The 7198-nt window shown below is 50.8% G+C and overlaps 1 pseudogene; it reads right to left on the bottom strand.

Annotated features, from left to right (window-relative positions):
• Window positions 1-5403: 5403 nt before the first annotated feature.
• On the bottom strand, window positions 5404-6527 carry LOC101661395 (annotated as a pseudogene).
• Between the last annotated feature and the right edge of the window lie 671 nt (window positions 6528-7198).

Here is a 7198-nt window from a genome sequence, read left to right as displayed (position 1 = left end):
ACCTCCCGCCCCACCCACCCACACCCACCCCGCGGCCTGCAGCGGGCAGTAGGGGGGGCGATGCTGTTTGGATACAAAGGCGACAAAGGCCTGGAGCCTGGGGGCTTCTTGGCCAGTGTGCAGACACTTGATACTATGCATGGGAGCAGCAGGGGAGCGTACAGATATCTGGGGCGGGACTGAGAGGGTCCGGAAGGCCCAGCACATCTGGAGAGGGGCTGGGCTTCTCAGAACCAGACTCAGAACTTTGAGAGGATGCGGAACAGGGGTGGAATTCTCAGACCCAAGCCAGCACTTCCGGGGGTGGAGGGGGCGGGTACTGTTTGTGTGTGCTGGCCCGGGTGGGTGGGGGGTGGCATGGTAGAGGGGAAGCGTCCTACCTGGGAAGCACTTCCCGGACAATGGCTAGCAGTGCAGAGAGCCCCCTGGGACTGACCAGGTGCAGAAACGGGGTGCTGCTTTGCAGTCAGATGCTGGCCATGCATGCTGTCAGGGGCCCCAAGGATGCTGCTTCACAGCCAAGCCCTTAGCCTTTCCCGTTAAGGGCAGGCTCCTGGGGGAGGGGTGGCCAAGCCCTTGGCTGGTCGTTGGGACCCCAACTTTTCAGCAGGAGGATGGTGTGGCAGTCTGCCTCTGTGCACACTGGATGCAGGATGTCCCGTGGGCAGCTCTGCACTGTCCGGTGGGGCCACCGTGAGTCCGCACGGAGCTGTGCTTGCTCCAGAGTAAGGGCGGCACCAGAAGCAGGCCCTCGATGAGATGGCCTGGCACAGTGGCTGCAATGATGCGCCCAGACAGGAACCACAGTGAGGCTGGTGCAGGCCCAGGCGCTGCGCTGCTCTGCGGTGCACGGGATTGCCCTGCAGTGTGTCAGAGTCCACTGGACGGCACCTGACAGCAACAGCCACAGCATCACAGGACAGCTTCTCTGGAACCGTGGTCACACCCCAAAGTGGGTCCTGCTTCTGGGTGGCCCTGCCAAAGCTCCCGCTTGCACCCTCCCCAGGCCTCCCAGAGGCCACCCATACTCTCCAAGTCCTTCCTGAGTGTCCACTCACCTCTCCCCACTCCCTGGCCTTCCCCAGCCCCCATGCCCCTCTTCCCTGGCCTCCTGCTCATGGTCCACCAGATCATCCACTGTCCACCACCCCACCCAAATATTGTCACCCAGCCAAGAAACCAAACGGGTGTGGTTACACTTAACACCATAGTGCTTAAGATAACCACAGGAAAACCATACTCACTGCCCTCGGATCCCTGCCGACTCCCTGTGACCCCACAGGACAGGGCAGAGCTCCCCGTGGGTGCCCCAGACCATAATTCTGTACAGGAGCACATTATGCTGTCTCTCTCCCTCGGAGCAGCAGGTGGTTTTGAACTGCTGCCCTTGTGGCTATCAGTCCTGGTTATGAGACAACGGGGTGTCGGAATTCTACAAGGTGAGCTGCTAGATTCCTGGAGCCAATCCGGCAAGAGCTCTGCCAGGCGAGCACTGTGTGTGGGCACAGCACCCTCCGAAGACTCGGTAAACATTCCTGGGGAGCCAAGCCACATCAGCCAAGTCCACCGTCACCGTCCAGTCGATTCTGACTCACAGGGACCACATGGGTTTCCAAGTTCTTTTAGGGAGCAGAGAGCCTCATCTTTCTCCCAAGGAGAAGCTCATGGGTTCAAACTGTTGGTCCTGTGGTTACCATCCCAGTGTGGAACCCACCATGCCACCAGGACTCCTCTTCTGGTGGTTGTAGATGGTGGCTTTCCTTCTAAACCTCCCAGACTCTAGGTGTTACTCTGTCAGAGTAACTAGGAATCATGCTTGTCTTGGGGGATGTGAGAGCAAGGCCACATTAGAGGAGCAACAAGATCCCCACACATGGTCCCACACATCTGTCAGTGTGCTGCCCTGTGGTGGCTCATGTGTTGCTGTGATGTTGGAAGCTGTGACCAGCAGGGTCACCCTAATGAACAAGCTTCAGTGGAACTTTCAGACTAGGAAGAAGCAATAGGCAGAACCCTTCTGAGAGATTAGCCCCTGAAAACCTATGGAGAGCCATGGGCCATTGTCAGATATGGTGCCAGAAGGTGAGCCCCTTGGGTTGGGACTCACAATACAACCAAGGAGGAGCTGCCTCCTCAAAGCAGAGTTGATTAACGACTTGGTTGGGACGAAGCTCTTGGAGCCTTCATTAGCTGACGGGGCATGACTCAGAATGAGAAGACACAGCCATAGACATCTATTAATAATCAGAACAGGGATGGACAACGTATGAATCTAGGCACATTTGAAGTCCCCCCAAATGAGATGGGATGCATAAAGTCTGATATCCTAAGACTAGTCTGAAATGGGTTACTCTACCAGGAAATTCCAGAGGAATGGCTTTGCATTCGTCTTCAAAAAGAACACCGCAGGCTCTATCTTGAAGTACAAGGCTGTCAGTTCTAGGATCATAGCTATATGCCTGCAAGGAAGAACAGCTAATACAACTGTTATTCACATTTACTCACCAACCCCTGAGGTCAACGATGAAAAAAATGAAAAATAACACCAACTTCTTGAGTTTGAATATTAAGTTCCTCTTTAGCGTTGCTCTCACATTCCCCCAGACAAGCATGATTCCGAGTTACTCTGACAGAGTAACACCTAGATCCTTAAAGGTTTAAAAGGAAATATCAGTGTGCATTAATAATTGCTGATAATTGGAATGTGAAAATTGGAAACAAAAAGGATCAGCAGTTGGAAAATACGACCTTGGCAGTAGAAATGAAGCCGGGCTAACATGATGGCAATTTGAAATACCAACAGCCGTTTCATTGCAAATGCCTTGTTTGATGACATAGACGGTGTTTATTCATGCAAACCTCGCGAGGTAGAAAACACAGGAGTCAAACTGACTGCATCTGGAGGAAGCGATTATGAAGAAACTCCGTATGATCAGCCCAAGGCCAGGGCCCAACTGTGGAGCAGACCACCAACTGCTCATCTGCAAGTCGAAGGGGAAGAAAATCAAATCAAGTCCACAGTAGACAAAATCCAGCCCTGAGTATGATCCTATATGAATGCAGAGACCATCTCCACAGCAGATTTGATCGTTGCGCGCTAGTGACAGCAACCAGACAGGTTGTGGGATAATGTCAGGAACATCCTACATGAAGAGAGCAGTCATTAAAAAGACAGAAGTGTGTGGATGTCAGAAGAGGTTCTGAAAGGTGTTCTTGTCGTTAAAGCAGACGGAAGAAACGAGGACGTCAAAGGGCTGATCAGGTTTCCAAAGGCAGCCCAAGAAGATAAGATGCAACTTGATGATAAGACGTGCCAAGGCCTGGGGTTAGAAAGCCAAGAGGGAAGAACATGCTCAATTTATCTCAAGCTGAAAGAAGTAAACAAAAGTCATTTTGAGTTACAATATTGAAGGATTCCCTGGACAAATGATTGACTAATTCAGGGAGTATCAAAAGAAAATGGAAGGAATACAGAGCCACTATACCAAAAAGAACTGGTAGATTCTCAAACATTTCGAGAGATGGCATATGATCAAGAACTGATGGTACTGGAGGAAGAAGTCTAGGCTGTACTGAAGGCATGGCCACAGCCACGCCTCCAGGAATTGAAGGAATGACAATGGAAATATTTCAGCACACTGATGCAGCACAGGAAACACTGGTCTCATGCAGCAAATTGGGAAGGCAGCAAGCACACCGGGCAATCACCTGGAAGAGAGCCATCTGGATGTCCATCCCAAAGAAAAATGACCCAATGGAATGTGAAAATGATTGAACAAATCATTAATCTCCTATGCAAGTACATTTTTTGCTGAAGATAGTTAAAAAATGATTCCAGCGATACATGGACAGGGAGCTGCCAGAAATTTGAGCTGGATTCTGCATTCATCTTTAAGCAAACCACCCCAGGACATATCTTGAAGTACAAGGCTGTCATTTTTAGGGTCATGGAACTAGGGCTATCACTACTGACATCAGATGGATCTTGGCTGAAAACAAAGAACACTTAAAAGATATTAATTTGTGTTTTATTAATTATGTCGAGGGATTTGACTGTGTGGATCATAGAAAGCTATGGATAACATGAGCAGCATTGTAAAGAATGCCACAGTGGCAGATTACTTAATTGTACTTATGTACATAGACTGTGGCAGTACACAGACATGTACATAGACATCAGCTCCTGTCAACTTGCGAAGGGGTGGAGTCTAGCCTGTCAATCAGGCCATAGCCAACGAGGCCTCCATGTGCGCATCTTTCTTCTGAGGATTCTGGGAACTCATGTCTTCCTCCTTGGAGGCTAAAGACACTCTCTCTCTCTGCTTGGTCTTCTTGCTGACAAGCCACATGGAGCTACGCTGATGCAGCCAGAGCCCTGGAGCGGAGGAGCCACTTGGAGATCCACACCAGTGCTGACATGCTTCCACCACTACTGGATCCACAGACTTTCCACCCACTGGCCTGTGATTTTCCTGCATTAGGCGTCATTGCGTGGCTCTGTGAGTCTAAAGAGGAATTTATGGACTAGTCTTGACATATAGGGTGATATCGGACTACGGACTTGATCTGCACTGGGCTGGGTGTTTGGGCCAGGTCCAGACCATGCAGCCCCATTCCTCCGGCCTCCCAGAAAGACAGGTGATCTGCTGGACTTTGTAGTCCCTGCCTTCAGCATTCCAAGGAGCTTATCTCTCTGGGCAGGGTCCACACAGCCCCCTCCCCCCTCAAGGCCAGAGCTGGACTGTGCGGCCTCTTGCCCATATTGAAAGAAGCTGGTCTGGGAAGGACTCAGACTCTGCAGAGGCAGCACCAGGACGCCTCCCTTCTCCTTATGGGCGGAACAAGCACCAGCAGCTCCCCTCACCCCATTTGCATATCTCCCTGACCCACATCCTACCAATGTCCCACTGCCCCACCGATGGGCACGATTTCCCTGACCTAACTAGTTGGGTCTTGGAACCTGCCCGGGAGCTCAAGATGCTCCTGTCTCTTTCTCTGCTCTCCCTTCCCTCCCGGGAGCTCTTTCTTTCTTTCTTTCTTTCTTTCTTTCTTTCTTTCTTTCTTTCTTTAAGTTAAAAATTCCTTAATTTTTTATTCCTGGTACCACCACCACAATTTACAGGGCAATATATCTGATGTAATGAAAAGACAAAGCTACAACAGCTAAAAGACCTCAGGAATGTGCATCTAATGGACACTACATTACATCAATCAATAGCTGCACTTTTACAAACGGTGGCTATGCCAGTCCTGAACAAGAAGGGTTTCCCGTTGAAGCTGCAGTGACTTTTCTGACTATGGACCATCGCTCCTCGGTGGCAGATTGTACAGCTCCTCTAGCATTTGGGACGACTGTCTCAGGGTACCTGCAGCTTTCCCGACAGCACCTCGCTCTCTCTCCTGCTAAGAACTGTAGCCCCTTTCTTCTGAAATGTTAGAGCCTCTGCGACCATAGCCACCTCTTCCACCACCAGACCCATAACCACACTGTAAGCACTGCCAGAGCGTCTTCCACCAAACTACCTCCCTTTCATGGGTCCATAATTTGATTGCTGTTGCCCACTGTAATTTCCAGAATCATTATAGTTCCCACCACCACAGTTACCACCGCCAAAATGTCCTCCTTCATTGTAACCATCATATCCTCCACCTCCACCATAGCCACCACCTTGGTTTCCATATCCTGGTCCTCCACCACCACAGCCCCCTCTGCTACTCTAACGGGGACCTCCGCCATAGTTGCCACATCACCTCCAAATCCACTATCACCACCGTCACCTCCTCTATAACTACCTCTGCCGCCACCACCTCCACCACCAGAGCCTCCTCTTCCACAAAGTTCCCACACGGCCAAAGTTCCCTCCACCACCTCAAAGTTCCCTGCACGACCCAGAAAGTTGCCAGGCCCACCTCCACGACCTCTCTGTGATCCAGCAGACGGCATCTCTTGTTTTGAAAGGGCCCTTTTCACTTCACAGTTATGCCCATAATAGCGTGGTATTTCTGAACAATTGTACCAACTGTATCGTGATCGTCAAAGGTTACACAGGCCAATCCTCTCTTTCCCCCACTCTGCCTGTCCTCTGTGCTTTCAATCTTGCCACACTTTTCCAAGGAGTCTCTCAAGTTATATTCTTCTGTGTCTTCTTTTATACCACCGACAAACATTTCTTCACTGTTAGATGGGCACCAGGCTTCATAGAATCCTCTCTTGAATCAGCTCTCTTCGGTTCCACTACACGCCCATCAACCTGGTGTGGCCGTGCACACATTGCTTCAACACAGGAAGAAGTCACAAAACCAAAGCCCCGGAACGTTTTGCTTGGGGGTCTCTCATCACCACACCATCTGTGAGTGTGCCCCATTTCTCAAAATGTTCCCTTAAACTATCGTCTGTAGTTTCAAAGCTCAGACCACCAATAAACAGTTTCGCAACTGCTCAGGTTCCTTGGATCATGACCCTCCTCCCCCTGGCGGCTGCGGCCAGAGTTGGGCTGGGGGTGACCGGGCGGCGGTTTTACCTCCATTTTGAGACCGGACTCGCCTCTTCCAACCCGGGAGCTCTTTCCCTACCCTAATAACGCTGCTCTTAACCGCACAGCCTCTGTCTCAATTCTGTCTCCGCTCAGTGTCTTAGTGTTGACCTCTCACTGGGGTTTCCTAATGTACGATTGCTCTTTGATGTAAAGTTCTCTCTTACACACACCTGAGTGTCTCTGGATTTGTTTCTCTAGTCCACCCGGTAACACATATACCAACAGCACAAGGAGGTGCTGCCTGGCTGAGAATCAGGGAAGGTGTGTGTGAGGGCCGCGTCCGTGTCAGCCTGTGTGCTGAGCAGATCCTCCGAGGAGCCGACGATGCGAAGCCGAGTGAGGCAGACTCATGAGCAACTTAGACATGCAGACCGCACGACACACCTGCACTTGCTGAACGTTGAGTGGACTTTACTGTTGAAGATCAAAGACAACAACCTTCCGTCTGGATGACAACTCAGTGTGAAGAAAACACAACGCCTCACAACTGGGCCAGATAGGCCACATCGTGATAGATGGTCAAGGATATTCCACTGTATTGGATGCACACTCGGCACTCCGGAAGCAGCAGTCAAGAACTCAAACGACGTATTCCACTGGACAAAGCTGTGACCCAGAGGCCTTTCCACAGTGTTAAGGAGCAAACCTGTCCCCATGAAGAC

The sequence above is a fragment of the Echinops telfairi genome, unplaced genomic scaffold, assembly GCF_000313985.2.
Source record: "Echinops telfairi isolate 266 unplaced genomic scaffold, ASM31398v2 ScPeMD7_3533;HRSCAF=4204_0, whole genome shotgun sequence".
Lineage (NCBI taxonomy): Eukaryota > Metazoa > Chordata > Mammalia > Afrosoricida > Tenrecidae > Echinops > Echinops telfairi.
Note: the sequence above shows the minus strand (reverse complement) of the source record. Positions and strands in the feature narration are given on the sequence as shown.